This window comes from Heterodontus francisci, chromosome 16, assembly GCF_036365525.1.
Source record: "Heterodontus francisci isolate sHetFra1 chromosome 16, sHetFra1.hap1, whole genome shotgun sequence".
In the NCBI taxonomy this organism is placed as follows: Eukaryota; Metazoa; Chordata; class Chondrichthyes; order Heterodontiformes; family Heterodontidae; genus Heterodontus; species Heterodontus francisci.
The window spans coordinates 97,222,637-97,245,331 of record NC_090386.1 but is presented as its reverse complement, the minus strand read 5'-3'; the positions used below and the strand labels follow the sequence as shown (position 1 = coordinate 97,245,331).

The window sequence follows — 22,695 nt, the reverse complement described above, 5'->3', positions numbered from 1 at the left end:
TCATGTAGATGCGAAGCCCTTCATGGTGGAATGGCCTGTAAAGACCTGGTGTTGAGGCTCATGTGTGCAGTTGGGAGAGCCTGATGGGAGTCAGCGAGGAAAGTCAGCCTTGAGGAGAAGAGAGGAATTTGAAAGACAGCAGAAAACAAAACAAAACAACAACCTTACAAAACCATCTAGAATTCACACACACCCTGAGGAACTCAACCCAAAAACTAACTGCTCACAACTCTGATATTTACTGAACCCTGACCCAGCTGAACTGTGTGCAGACAGCATGACATGACGAGAGCTTGGCACTTACCCTATTTGAGAACAGACTGTAACTTTGCCCCGTGAGGACATCAGATGGTGATGATACAGCTTTAAGAACTAAAAGCTGCAGTCTGAGAGATGTAAAGCAACTTCCTTCCTTCCTGCGATTCCCCCAGCACTGCCTCCCACTCCTCTCCGCAAACAGCCAGAGAAGCGGATGTTTCTTCCTCTGCTCTCACCATGTCCCGGTGAACCTGAGTGTGAGGCCAGACTTTCATAAAACATTCACCTGCAGCTCAGATCTGTCGGGACAGTTTCCATTCAAAAAGATTCAGTAACTTGACTCCGACCTCGGCAGCCTGTGTGCTCTTGTGCATAGTCTGAGTATCACTTACAGCCAAAGCAGCCCTGTTAGTAACTCCCTCCCCACAACTGAGGAATTCTCCTTTAGAACCACCCCCCCCCCACCCATCCTTTCCAACTGTTCTCCCCTCCCCACCACCCCCCCTCACCCCCCCTCACCTCCTGAAAGTGGCAACTCTCACTGGGGGACACAGTATGTTGTTTAAAATTAAACTGCGAGTTTAGACAAGTGAGCATTCGCAGGCTATTTAACTGTAAGGGGCATGACAATCCTGTCCTGAGCTGATGCCCACACCTTTGTGCAGGGGCTAAGCAGATGGTGATTGGGATGAGATGACTGTCTTTGGTTCTGGGCACCATGCATCAGGAAGGATAACCTGTCCTTGGGGGAGGTGCAGTATAGATTTACCAGAATGATACTGGTGCTGAAAGGGTTAAATTATTTTAAAAAATTATGATGGAAGGCTGCATAAGATAGACCTGAACTTCCTCAAGGATAGAAGATTAAGAGGTGACCAGATTGAAGTGCTAAAGCAATTGATAATGTAGATAGAGAGAAATCTGGTGGAGGAATCCAGAACAAGGGGACAAAACCTTAAAATTAGAGCCATGGTATTCAGGGGCAATGTCAGAAAGCACGAGGGGAGTGGAAATCTGGAACTCTCTCCCCTGAGAGAATCGAGGCTGAGGCTCAATTAAAAATGTCAGAATTGCAATTGATAGGTTTTTATTGGGTAAGATTTATGTAACCAAGATGGGTAAATGGAGTTGAGCGACAGGTCAGCCATGATGTAATTGAATGGTGGAGCAGGCTGGAAGGGCTGAATGGCCTCCTCCTGTTCCTACTGAGCCTGCGCAAACCCAACTTCAGCTTTCATCGAGACTCACTCCATTGACCTCTGACCAATGGAGGCGGGGCTTTATGCGAAGTGACCACCATCTCCCCTCCCCCCACCTTCCCCCTTCCCCCAGTCCAGTGTGTAAAACATGCAAATGTTGGGAACGTTGCACTCATTTTACGTGTGGTTGACGCATGGATGTTCTTTAAATTTTAGCCATAGAAGTGAAAAGAGAATCTGCTGTAACCTAACGTGTGGTTAGCAAAGTGCACACAAGCATGCATGAGGGATCAATCCGAGAAATCGGGAATGTTGCCTCATTGTTTGAAGCTGATGGTGCCATTTTATTGAAGAATTGGAATTAGCCTGTGCAGTGATATCTGTCCGTTTTGGGTCACAAGGAACATGAGGAGGCTATTCAGCCCTTCAAGCCTGTTCCGCTATTCAGTTATATCATGGTTGATCTGTATCTCAATGCCAAGTACCCGCTTTGGGTCCATAAACCTTAATACTCTTACTCAACAAAAATATATCTGTGTGTGATTGTGATTGTGAGTGTGAGTGTGATTGTGTGTGTCAGAGTGAGAGTGTGTGACTGTCTATGTGTGTGAGAGGGTGAGTGTGAGCAATTGTGAGTGTGTGTATGTCTATGTGTGTGAGAGTGTGAATTTCAGGGCCTGAGGCACAACAGATTTGCTGGTGGTGTACAAACTTTGCTTGCTAGGTGCATGTCTTTTGGCGTTAAAGGCAATATTTGGCAGTAAAGAAGCAGAGTTCAGTTCAATGCCAGCTCCACACAGAATGCACTTGCTTACATGTGATAACACATTGCTGTTTCCCTGACTTATCCTGAATTTGGTGTATTTGATGTTGTAGCCTTCAAACACATGTTTCAACCTAATATTTTATAATCGGTGTATGGACTGCACACAAGGGTACTTTGACCAACAGCGTGTTACAGGGAAGGGTTGGTGCTTGTCAATTGGTCTAAACAAATGGGTTTCGCCTCAGCCATTCGTGTCAAGGACACAAGGTTAATCAACTCACAGCTTCACTGAGAAGAATAACAACCAACGCAGCTAAATCAAAGACCAGGAACTTCAACGAGTCGAGCACAAATCACAACAAGACATTCAAAGGCAAAATGTCAGCTGTTGTCAGGGAAATGTTGAATCAGAATCCCCGGGTGAATTGTGGGTTCCGTTGATTCACATGGCTTTGTGAGAAGGATCAGACCAATCTATAATTACATAGAATAAGATAGAATTCACAGCACAGAAACCAGGCCCAACTAATCTGTGTTGTTGTTTATACTCCACAAGCATTTACTCTCATATTATAAACCTCATCTCAGTCTTTCAGCATATTGTTCTATTTCCTTTACTCTCATGCACTTGTTTAGTTTCTTTTTGAATGCATCTAAGCTATTCGCCTTAACCACCTCCTGTTGTAGCAAGTTCCACATTGTAACCACTCACTAAGTAAATTAATTCCTCCTATTTCTCATTTGAATCTATTAGTATGTACCTCGTACTTATGGCTCCTAGTTTTGGACTCTTCCACAAGTGGAAACGTGCTTTCCACATCAGCACTTGATTTTGCATTTCAGAGAGAACTATGATTATACTACATAGAAGGAGGCCATTTGGCCCATCATGCCTATGCTGGCTCTTTGAATGAGTTACCCAATCCGTCCCAAACCCTGGCTATTTTCCCATAGCTCTGCAATTTTAAACTTCTCAAGTGTTTATCTGATTCTTTTTTGAAATTTATGAAAGGTCATCGACCTGAAACGTTAACTCTATTTCTCTCTCCAAATAGACAGCCAGCCCTGCTAACTATATCTGGCATTTTCTGTTTTTCTATCTGTACCCTCTGGTTACCAATCCTGAAGGCAGTGGAAACAGATTCTCCTTATTTACCCGATCAAGAGTCCCTGATTCCATTGAACATATTGAAACATAGCATAGTCTATTGTTCTGATGCTATCATCTGCTCTCTGTACATGGATCCTTTTCAATCATCAATTATCATTTCCTTGTTACAGTGAGTTCCTCAGGGTAGTGACCTCAGCCCAACAATGACCTTCCCTCCATCATAAGGTCATACATGGGGATGTTCTCTGATGATTGCACAATGTTCAGCACCATTCGCGACTCCTCAAATACTGAAGCAGTCCATGCCTGCACACAGCAGGACCTGGACAATATTCAGACTTGGGCTGATAAATGGCAAGTTACATTGGCATGACACAAGTACCAGGCAATGACCATCTCCACCAAGAGAGAATCTAACCATCTCCCCTTGACATTCAATGGCATTACCATCGCTGAAACCCCACCATCAACATCCTGCGGGTTACCATTGACCAGAAACTGAACTGGACCAGTCATATAAATATCATGGCTACAAAGAGCAGGTAGAACACTGGGGATTATGTGGCGAGTAACTCACCTCCTGACTCCCCAGTGCCTGTCCACCATCTACAAGGCACAAGTCAGGAGTGTGATGGAATACTCTCCACTTGCCTGGATGAGTGCAGCTCCAACAATACTCAAGAAGCTCGACACCATCCAGGACAAAGCAGCCCGCTTGATTGGCACCCCACCCACTACCTTCAACATTCACTTCCTTCACCACTGGTGCACAGTGGCAGCAGTGTATACCATCTACAAGATGCACTGCAGCAATGCACCAATGCTCCTCAGACAGCACCTTCCAAACCACAAACTCCACCACCTAGAAGGACAAGGGCAGCAGATGCATGGGAACACCACCACCTCCAAGTTTCCCTCCAAACCGCATACCATCCTGACTTGGAACTATATCGGCGTTCCTTCATTGTCGCTGGGTCAAAATCTTGGAACTCCCTTCCTAACAGCACTGTGGGTGTACCTACACACCAAGGACTGCAACGGTTCAAGAAGACAGCTCACCATCACCTTCTCAAGGGCAATTAGAGATGGGGAATAAATGCTGGCCATCTCAGGGATGCCGACATCCATGAATGACTGAAAGAAATTGAACAGCTCTTTCAAGGAGCTGACACAAGTATGATGGGCCAAATAGCCGCCTTCTGTGCTGTAAGATTCTTTGTTATTTATTGATGCTCCAGTTACATCAGTTACCGTTTATCTTCTGTTTCCCATAATCCAAGATTAAGCTACAGAATATGTTTCTGTAGAGATTTAGTTGTAATCGAGTCACCAAATCAGATTAATCTTTAAACAGGATCTCATGTTATGTAATGCCTAAAAAACCCAGCCCTGTTCTGGCAGGTTAAACAGGGTTTTGCCACGATCCTATACTCTCTCCCTACCCTCACCGTATTGGTTTAAGACAAAGCTCCACCTATAGCACTGTGATAGGAAACAGTGATGTTTTCCAGGCTTGGACAGAGAGAGAGGTCAGTGGGAGTGGAGATAAGCAGGATTTGTTTTGAATTGCTCTAGCAAAAGGGCTGACAGAGACATGATGGGCTGAATGGCCTCCATCTACCATGTAAACTCTTATGGTTCCATATACTTAAAATAAACCATTAAACATTTTTATTAATATAAGCAAACAAGGGATATTGCATATCTACATGGATTTTAGCAAGGCTTTTGACAAGGTCCCACAAAGCAGGCTGGCCAGAAAATTATAAATAGCATGTGGTCATAAACTCAAGAGATGTCTGACCTGACTTGCCTGGACTTGGTGCCTCTCTATTCCAGGTCCCTCCCCACTCGTCTTGTGGGATTAAAGGCAAAGTGGCAAGTTGGATCCAAAATTGGCTCAGAGGCAGGAAGCAAAGGGAAATGGTCGATGGGTGTTCTTGTGACTGGAAGGCTGTTTCCAGTGGTGTTCCACAGGGCTCAGTACTGGGTCCCTTGCTGTTCATGGTATATATCAATGATTTAGACTCAAATTTAGGGAGCATGATTAAGAAGTTTGCAGATGATACAAAAGTTGGCCATGTGGTTGATAATGAAGGAGAAAAGTTGTAATCTGCAGGAAGATATCCATGGACTGGTGAAATGGGCCAAAAAGTGGAATTCAGTCCAGAGAAGTGTGAGGTAATGCATTTGGGGAGGGCAAACAAGGCAAGAGAATATACAATAAATGGTAGGATACTGAGAAGTGTGGAGGAACAGAGGGACCTGGGAGTGTATGTCCAGAGATCCTGGCAGAGCTACAGGCAAAGAGCTGAAAAGTGGGATTAGGTTGGATACCTCTTTTTCGATTGGTACAGCCATGATGGGCAGAATGGTCTCCTTCTGTGCCATACATTTTCGACGTGTTTGTTTCTATGCACACTCAATTTCACCCCAAACAATTTTACTTTGAGAATGCTTACCACTTATTCACAGGGTTAGTTTAAAGTGATGTCTGGAGTTTTCAGTTAAAGTAGGGATGGAACTGGAACATCCCAGAAAGCTGGATCCATGTGGAAGTGCCAGAAGGATCCTACGAATCCCAATAAAGTTAAGGTTGAATAAAATGTGCCCTTTTTTTGAACTTCCATGAACGTTTAATGAGACAATGGGGAGGGGTCTGGAATAGGGACACATGAAGTCCAGGAAACTCGAGTCAGGCATCTGTTGAGATTATTAGCTCGTGCTGTTTCTGCTAGATTAGTATCTCAATTTATGGGTAATGTGTTCAGTTCAATGACAAAGATTTTCTTTGGTACATCTCTAATGTATTTGCAACCACTGGAAATCATAAAGAACTGGGTGTTGTTATATCGCAGGTGGCACGTTCAACAAATGTAGACTTAATTGATTTTTATTCAGGACGTGGTTTCAGTATTAGGTTTCCATTGACTGTGAGGTGTCCTGACAAAAGTTAGCATTTACAAACTTGCACACCTGTATCAAAATATTCTCCAACACCAATCGCTTTTAGTGCTTTGTTAATGTTCTCTTACAATTCTGAAGGGTTTTTTTTCAGTTGTGGGGAGAATGTTTAGCAATTGTGAATGTCTTTCTAGGGATACCTTGGCTCCCATAAAGTTAAACAGTCACATCCTGTTCCATTTGTTTCTCAGACTGTGGGCCTCGCTGGCAAGGTCGGCATTTATTGCCCATTCCTGGTTTGCCCAAACTTTGATACAACTGAGGGATTTATGAGGCCACTTCAGAGGGCAACTAAGAGTCAACCACATTGATGTGGGACTGGAGTCACATGTAGGACCAGACTGGGTAAGGCAGCAGGGTTCCTTCCCGAAAGGACATTAATGAACCCCTTATGTTTTTTGAGGCATCAACTCAGACATGAGTCTGCTCCAATTACGCTTGTTCGAGTGAGTCTCAAAAGGACCACCAGATTTTCAGGCGCAGGATGAAAAAAAAAAAAAAAAAAATTTCTGGTCCTTTTATTGCAATTCTTTGAGTGTTTTTACTTTAATTTCTGCTCACTGAAGTGCACTCTGTGTGATGTTTTTCTTTTTTTTTTAGAGATACAGCACTGAAACAGGCCCTTCATCCCACCAAGTCTGTGCCGACCATCAACCACCCATTTACACTAATCCCATATTCCTACCTGTCCCTACATTTCCCTACCACCTACCTATACTAAGGGCAATTCATAATGGCCAATTTACCTATCAACCTGCAAGTCTTTTGGCTTGTGGGAGAAAACCGGAGCACCCGGAGGAAACCCACGCAGACACAGGGAGAACTTGCAAACTCCACACAGGCAGTACCCAGAATTGAACTCGGGTCGCTGGTGCTGTGAGGCTACAGTGCTAACCACTGCGCCACTGTGCCGAATGTATTTTCCAAATTGGAAAGCTTCTCCAGTTGCAGGTTTTTAAACATTGTGCCTGGTGGGCCTAAGTGATGACTGAATGAGTTCAAACTTAAGACTCAATGTAGAAATATATCCTGGTGTGATTCAGCATTTCCTCAGGCTTTGGCTGTTTGATGTTCAACCCATGACTAAGGTCAGAGAGTACGGAGTCAAGGGACAAGTGTCAGACTAGATTGCTAGCTGGCTTCAAGACAGAAAGCAGAGTGCAAGTGCAAGTAAAGGGTTGTTATTCAGAGTGGCAGAAGGTGGTAAGTACTGTTATAGAGTCATAGAGTTATACAGCACAGAAACAGGCCCTTCGGCCCATCGTGTCTGTGCCGGCCATCCAGCACCCAACTATTCTAATCCCATATTCCTGTACTTGGCCCATAGCCTTATATGCTATGGCATTTCAAGTGCTCATTTAAATACTTCTTAAATGTTGTGAGGGTTCCTGCCTCTACCACCTCTTCAGGCAGTGTGTTCCAGATTCCAACCACCCTCTGGGTGAAAAAGGTTTTCCTCAAATCCCCCCTAAACCACCTGCCCCTTACCTTAAATCTATGCCCCCTGGTTATTGATCCCTCTGCTAAGGGAAAAGGTTTCTACCTATCTAACCTATCAATGCCCCTCATAATCTTGTACACTTCAATCATGTCCCCCTCAGACTTCTCTGCTCCAAGGAGGACAACTCTAGTCTTTTCAGTCTCTCTTCATAGCTGAAATGCTCCAGCCCAGGCAACATCCTGGTGAATCTCCTCTGCACCTTCCCCAGAGCAATCACATCCTTCCTATAGTGCGGTGCCCAGAACTGTACACAGTACTCCAGCTGTGGGCTAACTAGCATTTTATACAGCTCCATCCTAACCTCCCTGCTCTTATGTCAAGTCGGCATAAGGAGGGAGGAAGTGTTGGGTATTCTAAAAGGCATTAAGGTGGACAAGTCCCCAGGTCCGGATGGGATCTATCCCAGGTTACTGTGGGAAGCGAGAGAGGAAATAGTTGGGGCCTTAACAGATATCTTTGCAACATCCTTAAACACGGGTGAGGTCCCGGAGGACTGGAGAATTGCTAATGTTGTCCCCTTGCTTAAGAAGGGTAGCAGGGAAAATCCAGGTAATTATAGACCGGTGAGCCTGACCAGTGGTAGGGAAGCTGCTGGAGAAGATACTGAGGGATAGGATCTATTCCCATCTGGAAGAAAATGGGCTTATCAGTGATAGGCAACATGGTTTTGTGCAGGGAAGGTCATGTCTTACCAACTTAATAGAATTCTTTGAGGAAGTGACAAAGTTGATTGATGAGGGAAGGGCTGTAGATGTCATATACATGGACTTCAGTAAGGCGTTTGATAAGGTTCCCCATGGTAGGCTGATGGAGAAAGTGAAGGCGCATGGGGTCCAAGGTGTACTAGCTAGATGGATAAAGAACTGGCTGGGCAACAGGAGACAGAGAGTAGCAATGGAAGGGAGTTTCTCAAAATGGAGACGTGTGACCAGTGGTGTTCCACAGGGATCCGTGCTGGGACCACTGTTGTTTGTGATATACATAAATGATTTGGAGGAAAGTATAGGTGGTCTGATTAGCAAGTTTGCAGACAACACTAAGATTGGTGGAGTAGCAGATACTGAAGGGGACTGTCAGAGAATACAGCAGAATATAGATAGACTGGAGAGTTGGGCAGAGAAATGGCAGATGGAGTTCAATCAGGGCAAATGCGAGGTGATGCATTTTGGAAGATCCAATTCAAAAGTGAACTATACAGTAAATGGAAAAGTCCTGGGGAAAATTGATGTACAGAGAGATTTGGGTGTTCAGGTCCATTGTTCCCTGAAGGTGGCAACGCAGGTCAATAGAGTGGTCAAGAAGGCATACGGCATGCTTTCCTTCATCGGACGGGGTATTGAGTACAAGAGTTGGCAGGTCATGTTACAGTTGTATAGGACTTTGGTTCGGCCACATTTGGAATACTGCGTGCAGTTCTGGTCGCCACATTACCAAAAGGATGTGGATGCTTTGGAGAGGGTGCAGAGGAGATTCACCAGGATGTTGCCTGGTATGGAGGGCGCTAGCTATGAAGAGAGGTTGAGTAGATTAGGATTATTTTCATTAGAAAGACGGAGGTTGAGGGGGGACCTGATTGAGATGTACAAAATCATGAGAGGTATAGACAGAGTGGATAGCAAGAAGCTTTTTCCCAGAGTGGGGGATTCAATTACAAGGCGACACGAGTTCAAAGTGAAAGGGGAAAAGTTTAGGGGGGATATGCGTGGAAAGTTCTTTACACAGAGGGTGGTGGGTGCATGGAACGCATTACCAGCGGAGGTGGTAGACGTGGGCACGATAGCATCTTTTAAGATGTATCTAGACAGATACATGAATGGGCAGGAAGTAAAGAGATACAGACCCTTAGAAAATAGGCGACAGGTTTAGGTAGAGGATTTGGATCGGCGTAGGCTTGGAGGGTCGAAGGGCCTGTTCCTGTGCTGTAATTTTCTTTGTTCTTTGTTCTTTGTATATTCTATGCCTCGGCTAATAAAGGCAAGTATCCCATATGCCTTCCTAGCCACCTTATCTACCTGTGCTGCTGCCTTCAGTGATCTATGGACAAGTACACCAAGGTCCTCTGACCCTCTGTACTTCCTAGGGTCCTACCATCCATTGTATATTCCCTTACCTTGTTAGTCCTCCCAAAATGCATTACCTCACACTTTTCAGGATTAAATTCCATTTGCCACTGCTCCGCCCATCTTACTAGCCCATCGATATCATCCTGTAATCTAAGGCTTTCCTTCTCACTATTTACAGCATCACCAATTTATATGTCATCTGTGAACTTACTGATCATACCTCCTTTATTCACATCTAAATCTTAATGTACACTACAAACAGCAAGGGTCCCAGCACCGATCCCTGTGGTACACCACTGGTCAGAGGCTTCCAATTGCAAAAACAACCCTCCACCATCACCCTCTGCCTCCTGCCACAAAGCCAATTTTGGATCCAATTTGCCAAATTGCCCTGGATCCCATGGGCTCTTAACTTCTTAACCAATCTCCCATGCGGAACCTAACCTCGAAAGCCTTACTGAAATCCATGTATACTACATCTACTGCTTTACCCTCATCAACACATCTAGTCACCTCCTCGAAAAATTCAATCATTAGTTAGACATGACCTCCCCCTGACAAAGCCATGCTGACTATCCTTGATTAATCCCTGCCTCTCCAAGTGGAGATTAATCCTGTCCCTCAGAAATTTTTCCAATATTTTCCCAACCACTGATGTTAGACTCACCGGCCTGTAATTACCTGGTTTATCATTACTACCCTTCTTGAATAATGATACCACATTCGCTGTCCTCCAATCCTCTGCTACTTCTCCTGTGGCCAGAGAGGATTTGAAAATTTGTGTCAAAGCCCCTGCTATCTCCTCCCTTGCCTCACATAACAGCCTGGGATACATCTCATCTGGGCCTGGAGATTTATCCACTTTTATGCCCACTAAAACAGCTAATATTTCCTCCCTTTCAATGCTAATATGTTCAAGTATATCACAATCCCCCTCCCTGATCTCTACACCTACATCGTCCTTCTCCAGAGTGAACACAAATGAAAAGTGATCATTTAAAACCTCATCTATGTCCTCTGGCTCCACACAAAGATTGCCACGTTGGTCCTTAATGGGCCCTACTCTTTCCCTGCTAATCCTCTTGCCCTTAATATACTTATAAAACGCCTTGGGATTTTCCTTTATCTTGCCTGCCATTGCTTCTTCATGTCCCCTCTTCGTTCTCCTAATTACTTTAAGTGCCACCCTACACTTTCTATACTCCTCTGGTGCCTCTGCTGTTTTCAGCACTCTGAATCTGCCATAAGCCTCCTTTCCTTTTCCTGATCCAATCCTCTATATCCATTGACATCCAGGGTTCCCTGGGCCTGTTAGTCCTACCCTTGTTCTTAACGGGTGCATGTTGGCTCTGAACTCTCACAATTTCCTCTTTGAATGACTCCCACTGGTCTGATGTCGACTTTCCTACAAGTAGCTGCTCCCAGTCCCCTATGGCCAGATCCTGTTTTATCATATTGAAATCAGCCTTCCCCCAATTCAGTACCTTTATTTCCGGTCCATCTTTGTCCTTTTCCATAATTACCTTAAATCTTACAGAGTTATGGTCACTATCCCCGAAATGCTCCCCCACTGACACTTCTACCACTTGACCGACTTCATTCCCTAGGATTAAGTCCAGTACTGCCCCTTCTCTTGTAGGACTTTCTACATACTGGCTCAAAAAGCTCTCCTGTATGCATTTTAAGAATTCCGCCCCTTTTAAGCCTTTTGCACTAAGACTATCCCAGTTAATATTGGGGAAGTTGAAATCCCCTACTATTATTATCCTATTATTTTTACACCTCTCAGAGATTTGCCTACATATCTGCTCCTCTATCTCTCCCAGTCTATTTGGAGGCCTGTAGTACACACACAGCCAAGTGATTGCCCCCTTTTTGTTTTTAAGTTCTACCCAAATGGCCTCATTTGAGGAGCCTTCTAAGATGTCATCCGTCCTTACTGCAGTAATTGACAGTGCAATGCCACCTCCTCTTTTATCTCCTCCCCTGTTGTGCCTGAAGATTCTATACCCTGGAATATTGAGCTGCCAGTCCTGCCCCTCCCTCAACCATGTCTTTGTGATAGCAATAATATCATAATCCCATGTGCTAATCAACACCCTCAATTCATCTGCCTTACTAGTAAGACTCCTTGCATTGAAATAGATGCAATCCAACCTTGCATTTTTCCCTTGTGCCTTACCAGGTCTATATTTGCTCTGCCTTCCAGGCAGACTCACTTTCTGTTCTATATCACCCCCTACTGTACCTCCACTCTGTATCCCATCCCCCTGACAAATTAGTTTAAACCCCCCCACCCCCACAACAGCACTAGCAAACCTCCCAGCAAGGATGTTGGTCCCATTCCGGTTCAGGTGCAACCCGTCCAACTTGTACAGGTCCCACCTTTGCCAGAAACAGACCCAGTGATCCAGGAAACTAAAGTCCTCCCTCCTGCACCATCCCCTCAGCCACACATTCATCTGCTCTATCCTCCTATTCCTATACTCACTAGCACGTGGCACCGGGAGTAATCCAGAGATTACAACCTTAGAGGTCCTGCTTTTTAATCTGCTACCTAGCTCCCTAAATTCTAGTTGCAGGACCTCATCCCTTTTTCTACCTATGTCGTTGGTACCAATGTGTACCACGACCTCTAGCTGCTCACCCTCCCTCTTCAGAATGTCCTGCAGCCGCTCCATGACATCCTTGACCCTAGCACCAGGGAGGCAACATACCATCCTGGAGTCTTGTTTGCGGCCACAGAAACGTCTATCTGTACTCCTTACGATAGAACCCCCTATCACTATAGATCTTCCACTCCTTTTCCCCCCTTGCTGTGCAGCAGAGCCATCCTTGGTGCCACGGACCTGTCTTTTGCCGCTTTTCCCTGGGAGGCCATCCCCCTTAACAGTATACCTGTTTGAGAGGGAGATGGCCACAGGGAACTCCTGTACTACCGGCCTACGCCCACTACTCTGCTTGGTGGTCATCCATCTCTTTTCTGCCTGTGCTGCCATTACCTGCGGTGTGATCACCTCACTAAACGTGCTATCCACGACGTCCTCAGCATCGTGGATGCTCCACAGTGAATCCATCCGCAGCTCCAGCTCCGTAATGCGGGTAGTCAGTAGCTGCAGCTGGATACACTTCCTGCACACATGGTCGTCAAGGCCACTGGAAGCGTCCCTGATTTCCCACATAGCGCAGGAGGAGAATATCACGGGGCTGAGCTCTCCTGCCATGACTTACCCTTAAATTAATTTAGTTACTCCCTTTAAAAAATACTAATTACACTAGGGGTCTTGTTCTACTCCAAACACTACCCAGTACAATCTAAAGTCCTTAACAAAGTACACTTATTTAAGTAGTACTACTCACCTTAGCACTTGAGTTTTAAAAAAAAAGCTTCCCCTTTTTAAAGCAATTTAAATGCACTAACAGTTGTTACTTATCCAACCAATCACCTTGCAGAATTCCCATGGTGTCACTGTAAGTTTTGTTTTCTCTTTTCGAGTCTCAGCACATGCTGAGAGACACAGGGAGTCTGCCGACACTCCGGATCAAATTCCACGCAGGTCCACCAGCCGCCGCTCCGGATCAAATTCCACGCAGGTCCACCAGCCGCCGCTCCGGATCAAATTCCACGCAGGTCCACCAGCCGCCGCTCCGGATCAAATTCCACGCAGGTCCACCAGCCGCCGCTCCGGATCAAATTCCACGCAGGTCCACCAGCCACCGCTCCGGATCAAATTCCACGCAGGTCCACCAGCCACCGCTCCGGATCAAATTCCACGCAGGTCCACCAGCCGACACTCCGGATCAAATTCCACGCAGGTCCGTCAGCCGCAGCTCTGCTCCGCTATGCAAGGATCAGTGCTGGAACCACCGGTGTTCACTATTTACATTAACAATTTGGACTTTGGAATCAAAAACAACAATTTCTGAATTTGTGGATGACACCAATTTTGTGGGGGAAGGGTGGTGAATTGTTAACACTGAGGAGAACTGCAACAAATTACAAGAGGATATTTATAAACTTGCAGAATTAGAATATAATTAGCCAATGAATTTGAACATAGATAAACGTGAGGTATTGCATTTTGGTAAGAAAAATGGCATATATTACCTGAAAAATAAGAATTTAAAAAAGCAAACCAAACACTAGGCTTTATTTCCAGAGGAATAGAACTGAAAAGGGGAGAAGTTATGCGAAACCTGTATCAAACCTTGGCTAGACTATACCCAAAGTACTGTGAACAGTTTTGGTCTACATACTGTAAAAAGGATATAGAGACACTGCAGAGAGTGCAAAAAAGATTTACGAGGTGATGCCAGACAAGTGAGGTTATAGGTTTCAGGACAGGATGAACAGGCTGGGTCTTTTTCCTCTAGAAGGAGAAGGCTGAGGGGTGACCTGATCGAGGCCTCCAAAATTGTGAAAGGTTTTGATAGGGTGGAGACGGAGAATGTTTACTGTTGTGGGGAAGAGCATCCAGAGAGTGGTGAGAATGTGGAACTCGCTACCACAGGGAGTTGTTGAGGTGAATAGTATAGATATGTTTAAAGAGAAGCTGAGCAAACACATGAGGGGGAAAGGAATAGAGGGTTATGCTGATAGGGTGAGATAAAGAAAGATGGGGGAGGTTCAAGTGGAGCATAAACACAAGCATAGACTGGGTCAAGTTGGCTGCTCAGTGATGTTGATTCAATATAATTCTACGTTTACAGTGATTTATTCCAGATTACACTCCATTGAAGTTCATTTTCCTGATGAAATTGGGTGTAACTTGGCATGAGTAAAATGTGTACAACTGCAAATGCAATTTCTGGGTTTCGTCCAAGGAGAAAGCTCTAGGCTGTAATATTTAACCCATCCCTACTCCATCATTAGGCCTCCAACTAGCAGCCAAAGCAAATAAAAGCAAATACATCTACTACAGCTGGAATCAGTGGACTCCATTTAGAATCCTATGGGATTAAGCTTTGCAATGGTCTGTAAATAACAATGACAACTTGCAATTATCTAGCACCTTCAATATTGTAGAACTTCCCAAGGTGCTTCATTGGGACATTAACAAACAAAATTTGACACTGAGCCAAATCAGGAGATATTAGGTCAGGTGACCAAAAGCTTGGTCAAAGAGGTTGGTTTTAAGGAGCATCTTAAAGGAGGAAAGGGAGTTAGAGAGACAGAGAGGTTTAGGGAGGGGATTCCAGAGCTTAGGGCCCAGGCAGCTGAAGGCACGGCCGCCAATGGTGGAGCAATTAAAATCAGAGATGCTCTGATTCAGAGGCTGGAATTAGAGCAGCACAGAGATCTAGGAGGGTTGTGGGGCTGGAGATTTAAAAACTACTAGCCTTGCCAGCTGCATCCGCAACCCAAGAATGAAAAAAGAAGAACTTCCCAAACTTGGGAACGGTCCATCCCTATCCACAGAGCGGCCCACTCCTGAATCAAAGCATTGTCTGGATTCCTTCCCCTCCCAAGTGGCTGCCTGCTGGGTTTATGATGTACAGACGTCAGTCCTCCAACGCCATAGGGGTGTGAGACTCTTGGGGGTCTGTATGATGGTGAGAGAACTGGTCACAGGCAAGCATTGGGCTGTCTCTACCCTTCACCCAGTCTCATTCTTTCTGCACCATTCCCTGGGTTTCTATCTCTGGCAGTAACACTTGTAAACTCTCTCTGTTCCCAGAGCAGCAGAGCTTTGGGAGGTGTGGGGAAGTGGACAGGGGTGGGGGGTCTCTCCACTGTGCCCGGGATGGAAGAATGGGGTCCTCTAGTGCATGAACCCACTGGAGCATCAAGGAAACTATGCCTGAAGCCTTTGACTGCTCTATAATGATGCCCCTATCAGAGTCCTGCATCAACTCATAGCAAAGCACGAACAAAGGAGAAAACAGTTTCGGTTTTTAGGCTTCTCAGCTTTTTACAGTCAGTGTGAAGAAGTCTCACAGCAGAAGCAAACAGTTTTTTTGATGAGTTGTAAATATATTATTATATATGGGGATCTTTCCGTCTACTTGTGTTTTTCAGCCAGTTTGGAAATTTCCTTCTTTACTGCTCTTCAACGAGGAAGTTTTAAAAAGATATCCACCCTCAGGAACATAGGGAACAAGGGGGGGCTATTCAGCCCTTCAAGCGTGTTCCACCATTCAATTAGGCCAGGCTGATCTGTATTTTAACTCTACCTGCCTTCATTCCATAATCCTTAATACCCTTGGATAGCAAAAATATAACATTCTCAGTTTTGAAATTTTCACTTGACTCCCAGCCTCAACAGCGTTTTGGGGAAGAGAGTTCCAGATTTCCCCTCCCCTTTGTGTGAAGAGGTGCTTCCTGACATCACTCTGAATGGCCTGGCTCGAATTTTAAGGTTCTGCCCCCTTGTTCTGGACTCCCCCCACCAGTGGAAATAGTTTCTTTCTCTCGACCCTGTCAAATCCTTTAATCATCTTAAAAACTTTAATGTGATCACTTATTAATCTTCAAAACTTGAGGAAGTAAACCCAGGAATCATAGAATCATAGGATGTTTATGGCACAGAAAGAGGCCACTTGGCCCATCGTGTCTGTGCCAGCTGAAAAACAATCCACCTATTCTAATCCCACCTTCCAGCATTTGGTCCGTAGCCCTGCAGGTTACAGCACTTGAGGTGCATATCCAGACTCCTTTTGAATGAGTTGAGGGTTTCTGCCTCAACTACCCTTTCAGGCAGTGAGTTCCAGATCATCACCACCCTCTGGGTGAAAACATTTTTCCTCATGTCCCCTCTAGTTTTTCTACCAATCACTTTAAATCTATTCCCCCTTGTCACTGACCTCCACTCTATCCAGGCCCCTCACAATTTTGTACATCTCAATCTAATATCCCCTCAGCCTCCTCTGTTCCAAGGAGAACAATCCCAGCCTATCCAGTCTTTCCTCATAGCTGCATTTTTCCAGTCCTGGCAACATCCTCATAAATCTCCTCTGTACCCTCTCTAGTGCAATTACATCCTTTCTGTAATGAGGTGACCAGAACTGCACACAGTATTCAAGCTGTGGCCTAACCAATGAGTTATACAGTTCCAGCATAACCTCCCTGATCTTATATTCTATACCTTGGCTAATAAATGAAAGGATTCCATGTACCTTTTTCACCACCTTATCGACCTGTCGTGCTACCTTCAGGAATCTGTGGACATTCACTCCAAGGTCTCTCATTTGCTCTACACTTCTCAGTATTTTCCCATTAATTGTGTATTCCTTTGACTTGTTTGACCTCCCCAAATGCATCACCTCACACTTCTCTGGGTTAAATTCCATTTGCCACTTTTCTGCCCACCTGACCAGTCCATCGATATCTTCCTGCAGCCTACAGTTATCCTCCTCGCTATCAACCACACGATCAATTTTTGTGTCATCTGTAAACTTCTTGATCATGCCCCCTACATTTATGTCCAAATCATTAATATACACCACAAAAAGCAGGGGACCCAGTACTGAGCCCTGCAAAGTGCAAAACCCCCCGTCAACTATTACCCTTTGTTTCCTGCCACTGAGCCAATTTCGTATCCACCTTGCTACATTTCCCTGGATTCCATGAACTTTTATTTTTTTAACCAATCTGCTATGTGGGACCTTGTCAAAAGCCTTGCTAAAATCCATGTTGACCACATCAACTGCACAACCCTCATCAATTCACCTTGTTACCTCTTCAAAAAATTCAATCAATTTAGTCAGACAAGATCTTCCCTTAACAAATCCATGCTGACTATCCTTGATTAACCTGTGCCTTTCAAAGTGATAGTTTATCCTGTCTCTCAAAATAGATTCCAATAATTTGCCCACTACTGGGGTTAGACTGACTGGCCTGTAATTATTCGGTCCATCCTTCGCTCCCTGTTTAAACAAAGGCACAACGTTAGCAGTTCTCCAATCCTCCGGCACCACACCTGTATCCAGTGAGGGCTGGAAAACGATGGTCGGAGCATCCACATTTTCCTCCCAGGCTTCTTTTGACAGCCTGGGGTACATTTCATCCAGCCCTGACGATTTATCCACTTTCAAGGATGCTAATCCCATTAATACATCCTCTTTCCCTATGTTTATCACATCCAATACTTCACATTCCTCCTTCTTAACTACAATATCTGCATCCTCCCCCTCTTTTGTGAAGACAGACACAAAGTATTCATTGAGAACCATACCCACATCTTCCGCCCCTACACATAGGTTACCTTCTTGGTCTTTTTTGGGCCGACTCTTTCCTTAGTTATCCTCTTACTCTTAACGTATTGAGTGGCGCAGTGGTTAGCACCGCAGCCTCACAGCTCCAGCGACCCAGGTTCAATTCTGGGTCCTGCCTGTGTGGAGTTTGCAAGTTCTCCCTGTGTCTGCGTGGGTTTTCTCCGGGTGCTCCGGTTTCTTCCCAAAAGCCAAAAGACTTGCAGGTTGGTAGGTAAATTGCCACTAGTATAGGTAGGTGGTAGGGAAATATAGGGACAGGTGGGGATGTGGTAGGAATGTAGGATTAGTATAAATGGGTGGTTGATGGTCGGCACAGACTAGGTGGGCCAAAGGGCCTGTTTCAGTGCTGTATAACTAAACTAACCTAAAACAGCTTTGGTTCACCTTGATTTTGCTTGCCAATAATCTTTCATGCCCTCTCTTTGCTTTCCAAATTTCCTTTTGTGATTTTACCCTCCACTTACTATACTCCTCTCGGCTTTCTGTAGTATTGAGTTCTCTGTGTCAGGCATAAGCTTTTGTTTTCTGTCTTATCTTACCATATAATCTCCTAGACATCCATGGGGCTCCAGATTTGGCCGTCTCACCTTTTTTCTTTGTGGGAACATGGTTACTCTGAACCCCTTGAATCTCCCCTTCGCCTCCCACTGCTCTGACACCGATTTACCTTCAAGTAGTTGTTTCCTGTTCACTTTCGCTAAATCACTTCTCAGTTTAGTTAAATTGGCCTTGCCCCAATTGAGAACTCTAACTCCTGCTCCATCTCTGTCCTTTTCCATGATTATGTCAAAACTGACTGAATTGTGATCACTATCACCAAAATGCTCTCCCACTGCCACTCCTTCCACCTGCCCATCTCCATTTCCTAAAACTAAGTCCAAAACTGCACCCCCTCTTGTTGGACTTGCTATATACTGGCCAAAAAAGTTCTCCTGAATGCACCTCAAGAATTCTGCTCCCTCAATTCCTTTCACACTAAAACTGGAGCCGACACAGACATGATGGGCTGAATGGTCTCCTTCTATGATCCAGTTAATATTGGGGTAGTAAAAATCCCCTATTACTGCCCTATTGTTTTTGCATTTCTTGGAGATTTGCCTACCTATTTGCTCTTCCATCTCCCTCTGACTGTTTGGGGGTCTATAGTACACTCCCAGCAGTGTGATTGCCCCTTTTTTGTTCCTTAGCTCAATCCATATGGCCTCATTTGATTAAAAGCAAAATACTGCAGATGTGGGAAATCTGAAATAAAAACACAAAGTACTGGAAATACTCAGCAGGTCAGGCAGCATCTGTGGAGAAAGAAACAGAGTTAACGTTTCAGGTCTGTGATCTTTCATCAGAACATTAATTTGATGATCCTTCCAACATATAGGTAGTGCAGGAGTCCCCTGTGGCCATCCCCCTCTCAAACAGATATACTGCTTTAATTCTGTTGGGGGGGATGACCTCCCAGGGGAAAGCAGCAACAGCCAAGTTCGTGGCACCACGGAGAGCTCTGCTGCACAGCAGGGGAGAAAAAGGGTTGGAAGAGTTATAGTGATAGGGGATTGTATCTTAAGGGGTGCAGATAGGCGTTTCTGTGGCCACAAACGAGACTCCAGGATGGTATGTTGCCTCCCTGGTGCTAGGGTCAAGGATGTCTCGGAGCGGCTGCAGGACATTCTGAAAAGGGAGGGTGAGCAGCCAGAGGTCGTGGTCCATATTGGTACTAACGACATAGGCAGGAAGAGAGATGAGGTCCTGCAAAGTGAATATAGGGAGTGAGGCAGAAGGTTAAAAAGCAGGACCTCTGGGGTTGTAATCTCAGGATTACTCCCTGTGCCACGTGCTAGGGAGGGTTGGAATAGGAGGATCAGGCAAATGAATGCGTGGCTGAAGAGCTGGTGTAGGCGGGAGGGCTTCAGCTACTTGGATCATTAGGATCTCTTCTGGTGCAGAGGTGACCTGTACAAGAAGGACGGGTTGCATCTAAACTGGAAGGGGACCAATATCCTTGCGGGGAGGCTTGCTAGCACTACTCGGGAGGGTTTAAACTAGTCTGGCAGGGGGGGTGGGACCCAAAGTAGTAGTCTCTCCGATGAGATAGTTGAGGCAAATGTAGAGGTTAAAGCAAGCAAGTCCAAGAGGCAGGCCGGGCAGGGGCAGGACAGGGAGTGTGGAAGGTTTGGTAGGCTAAACTGCATTTACTTTAATGCAAGAAGCCTTACAGGTAAGGCAGATGAACTCAGAGCATGGATCGGGACATGGGATTGTGATATTATAGCTATTACGAAAACGTGGTTGAGGGATGGGCAGGGCTGGCAGCTCAATGTTCCGGGGTACTGATCCTTCCGGCGTGACAGAGGTGGAGGTAAGAGAGGAGGGGGAGTTGCACTATTGATTAGGGAGGACATCACAGCAGTACTTAGAGAGGATATCCCGGGGGGAATGTCCAGTGAGGTCACATGGGTGGAACTTAGAATTAAGAAAGGGATGATCACTTTGATGGGATTATACTATCGGCCCCCTAATAGTCAGAGGGACGTGGAAGAGCATATATGTAGGGAAATCACAGATAGGTGTAGGAATTATAGGGTTGTAATAGTAGGTGATTTTAACTTCCCTAATATTGACTGGGACTGCCTTAGTGCTAAGGGATCAGATGGGGAAGAACTTGTTCAGTGTGTCCAGGATAGTTTTCTGAAGCAGTATGTGGATGGCCCTACTAGAGAAGGGGCTACACTCGACCTCCTCTTAGGAAATGAGGATGGGCAGGTGGTTGATGTGTCAGTGGGGGAGCACTTTGGGACCAGTGACCATAACTCTATTAGCTTCAAGATAGTTATGGAAAAGGATAGGACTGGTCCTCAGGTTGAAGTCCTAAATTGGGGGAAGGCTAATTTCAATGGCATCAGGAAGGAACTCTCAAAAGTTGAATGGGAGAGGCTGTTTACAGGTAAAGGGAGGTCTGGCAAGTGGGAGGCTTTTAAAAGTGAGATAGGAAGAGTTCAGGGCCAGCATGTTCCTGTTAGATGGAAGGGCAAGGCTGGCAAGTTTAGGGAACCTTGGTTGATGAGGGATATTGAGGGTCTGGCCAGGACAAAGAAGGAGGCATATGTCAGGTATAGGCAGCTGGGATCGAGTGAGTCCCTCGAGGAGTATAGGGGATGTAGGACTACACTTAGGAAGGAAATTAGGAGGGCGAAAAGGGGCCATGAGATTTCCCTGGCAGATAAGATAAAGGAGAATCCTAAAAGATCCTATTAGTAATTAAGAGTAAAAGGGTAGCTAGGGAGAGTAGGTACCCTTAAGGATCAGTGTGGGAATCTATGTGTGGAGCCACGGGAAATGGGCGTGGTCTTAAATGAATACTTGTCGTCCGTATTTACCATGGTGAGGGTCATGGAAGCTGGTGAGTTCAAGGGAGGGAACACCGATATCCTGGAGCATATCAACATTACAAAGGAGGAGGTGTTGGAGGTTTTGAAGCGCATTAAGGTGGATAAATCTCCAGGGCCTGACCAGGTGTATCCTAGGATGGTATAGGAAGCAAGGGAGGAGATTGCTGGGGCCCTGGCAGAGATTTTTGTATCATCGTTAGGCACGAGTGAGGTACCGGAAGACTGGAGGATAGCTAATATAAAAGCAAAATACTGCGGATGCTGGAAATCTGAAATAAAAACAAGAAATGCTGGAGCCACTCAGCAGGTCTGGCAGCATCTGTGGAAAGAGAAGCAGAGTTAACGTTTCAGGTCAGTGACCCTTCTTCGGAAGTTCCGATGAAGGGTCACTGACCCAAAACGTTAACTCTGCTTCTCTTTCCACAGATGCTGCCAGACCTGCTGAGTGGCTCCAGCATTTCTTGTTTTTATTATGGAGGATAGCTAATGTTGTGCCTTTATTTAAGAAGGGCAGCAGGGATAAGCCAGGGAACTACAGGCCAGTGAGCCTTACATCAGTGGTGGAAAAGTTAGTGGAAGGGATTCTGAGACAGGATTTATATGCTTCTGGAAAGGCATGGTCTGATTAGGGATAGTCAGCATGGTTTTGTGCGCGGGAAATCATGACTCACGAATTTGAGCTTTTCGAGGAAGTGACCAAGAGGATTGACGAGGGCAGGGCGATGGACGTTCTCTACATGGACTTTAGCAAGGCCTTTGGCAAGGTCCCGCATGGCAGGCTGGTCCGGAAGGTTCGAACACATGGATCCAGGGTGAGCTAGCAAATTGGATACAAAATTGGCTTGGTGATAGGAGGCAGAGGGTGGTAGTGGAGGTTTGTTTTTCAGATTGGAGGCCGGTGACCAGTGGTGTGCCGCAGGGATCGGTGCTGGGCCCTCTGTTGTTTGTCATATATATTAATGACTTGGATGTGAATGTAAGGGGCATGATTAGTAAGTTTGCAGATGACACCAAAACTGGTGGTATACTGGACAGTGAAGAGGGTTGTCTAAGGTTACAACAGGATATAGATCAACTGGGAAAGTGGGCAAGGGAGCGGCAAATGGAATTTAATGCAGACAAGTGTGAAGTGATGCATTTTGGGAAGTTAAACCAGGGCAGGACATATACAGTGAATGGCAGGGCCCTGGGGACTGTTCTTGAGCAGAGAGACCTTGGGGTGCAAGTACATAGTTC

The 22,695-nt window shown here is 45.5% G+C and overlaps 1 protein-coding gene across 5 annotated transcripts in view; it reads right to left on the bottom strand.

Moving 5' to 3' along the window:
- The window catches only part of LOC137378393 (DENN domain-containing protein 3-like), a 211,245-nt gene that overhangs the window by 179,744 nt on the left and 8,806 nt on the right, over positions 1–22,695 (bottom strand). Inside the window, exon 1 of one of the 5 annotated variants that reach the window (XM_068048678.1) lies at positions 13,309–13,685. The exons of 3 other annotated variants lie outside the window; for them this stretch is intronic. The gene's annotated coding sequence lies outside the window, so the exon portion shown is untranslated. Of the gene's footprint in view, positions 1–304; positions 508–13,308; positions 13,686–22,695 lie in introns of those variants that run through there. One more of the 5 variants, XM_068048676.1, reaches the window with a different exon arrangement.